Genomic DNA, 2,647 nt, shown 5'->3' on the forward strand with positions numbered 1-2,647 from the left:
TTATTTCTACGCCATGTAGATCTCTCAGGTCCTTCAGGAAGATATTGAAAAGCTATGGACCTTTAAAACCCAGGCTGTTGCAGTACCTTTTCCTATATCTTGATGCCAAAGTTGAAGACTTTGGCACCATGCGGCGGGGCCCTGATCTTGCATAGGCGGAACCCTCGATGCCAAAGTTTGGGACGAGTCACTCTAGGATCTTCCAGTTATATATTATGGCATATCCTTCCCGCCTATCTTCTAGGGAATAGAGACAAATTCTCGAGTCTTTCCCAGTAGCTTATATGCTGCGTGTGGGCTATCTTCTTCGAGTTGCTTCGTTGGACTGCCTGAAGCTCTGAAATTAATTTTACACGGGTTGGTCACCAAATCCGGGAGCAATAGTCAATGTGGGTTAGGACAAATATCCACCAGAGGACCATCATGGTTTCTTGCTCTCACGTTTCAACAGATCTAACAATCCATCCGGTCAACCGCCTGTATTTCATTACCAACTTAACAACAGGCACATGGAAGAATGAATCATTAGTCATGAAAATGCCCAGGTCTCGCACTGACTGTGTTTTGGGGATTGCAATCCCTCCAGGTCCAACGTATGTAATTGGTATTGCATTTAGTTTTGTATGCTGATAGCACAAGTCTTGAACCGTTTCAACATTAAACTGGATTCTATTCTTCTGAGCCGATTTGTATATTTCATCCAACTCATACTTCAGGTACATAGCATCTTCAGGATTCTGTTTCAACTGTGAGACATTTGTATTATCTGCATAACTTGTGGTCATGGCCCTCTGTGTGGCTGAGGGTGTATCTGAGATGGCCATTATGAACAGTAGTGATCCCAAAACAGTGCCTTTTGTAACACCGCTCACTATTTGCGTGTCATTGGAAGTGGACCCATTGGCTACTACCATCTGACTTCTATCTTTCAGAATGTCATGCAGCAATTCTCCCAAGTACCCGACTATGCCGAGATCACGGAGTGTGTGACATATCACTCCATGATCGACTTTATCGAAGGCCTTTGCAAAGTCGAGATTTATCACGTCCACATTTGAGTGGTTGAGCAGCTGTTTCAACACCCAGTCATAGTGTTGTAAGGGATGAGCCAGGCAGCTTCTTCCTGGTCGGAAACCATGTTGGGTGTCAGTCAATAAGTCATATTCCTCAAGGAAGGTGATTAGTTTTCTTCTGACTATTCGATCCACAACTTTGCTGATGTGCGAGGTCAGAGAGATAGGTCTGTAGTTTTTGGCCTCGGTTCTGCTATCCCCTTTATGAAAAGGGCATATTTTACCTTCCTTCAGCTTGCTTGGAAATTTACCAGTTGCAAGAAAGCTCTGGAAGTACTACTGCAGTAGTCTTGCTAGGATTCGCTTAGATGCTTTTAGAAGGATTGCTAGGAATCCAGCAGGGCCAGGAACTGAGTTCGGTTTCATTTCATCTCTAGCCTTTATCACATCGTCTTCTTTTACATGGATGCAATCAATCATCACTGCCTTTGTTTTTATATCTGCAGTGGCAAAATGTCAGCTGGATTGATGACTTGCAAGTGTCCAATGGGAGGCGTGAAAACACTTTTGGATTGCTCATTTAGTATTTCTATTATCCTCACTGGGTTTCCAGTGAGCGACCCATTTTTTCGAGGTGTGACCATACCCTGCAGTGCACTGAGGACGTTTCTTTGGCACACTTGTAGAAGGCTCTGGAGTTAGATTTTATATAGTCAATTGCCCAGGATACTATGCTCTTTCATTTTCCTGATAGAGTTGCAGGTCTTTATCAATCTCCAGCGGTTGTATTTTCATGCTGGATGTCTTACTGCTTTCAAAGTGTTTGTTTAAGCGATTTGAACTTTTTGTACGCCGCTTATAGATACATATACATATATATATATATACATACACACAAACACACACACAGACACACACACACACACACACACACACACACACACACACACACACACACACACACACACACACATACACACACACACACATATATATATATTATGTGGGTGTGGATGGCGTTGTATGCGTGTGTATGTGTATATAGCTATACAATACATACGTGCGTGCCTTAGTGTTCGTGCGTACGCATCTAATTGTACATATATTTACACACTGGCACGCATGCGATTATATGAGTGAGGTTGGCAGCGTTTTTTCTCTAACAAACTCCAGGTCTTGGCCCAACGACGGGGAGTCATGTACGGTAACCAGAATTACTACAATTACGACAAGAATCTCTCTTTCCACTAAATATCTGAGATCGTTCCAATTCTACTTACATTCCATCTCAGCATAGACTCACTCTACGATTTATAATGCACCAAAAAAAAAAACAGAAATGTGACTTTCTGCCAAACTTACATATTTATGCGTTGCTAATGTTTATCTTTTCCGATTGTTTCTTTTTTTTTGTTTTTTGAGTATTTTTTGATTAGGAGGGCTGTAATTTATGTCTGTATATTTATTTGTAATTAACTATTAACTAAGACACGCTGACCTGTATAAATACGTGCAACATACACACACACGTACGTACTTTTATACAAACAACTTGAAAGAAAGACAAATGTAAATGCGTACACACACATTAAGTCTATATATATATTTATATATATATATATATATATATATAT

This window comes from Octopus bimaculoides, chromosome 12 (genome assembly GCF_001194135.2).
Source record: "Octopus bimaculoides isolate UCB-OBI-ISO-001 chromosome 12, ASM119413v2, whole genome shotgun sequence".
Taxonomy (NCBI): domain Eukaryota; kingdom Metazoa; phylum Mollusca; class Cephalopoda; order Octopoda; family Octopodidae; genus Octopus; species Octopus bimaculoides.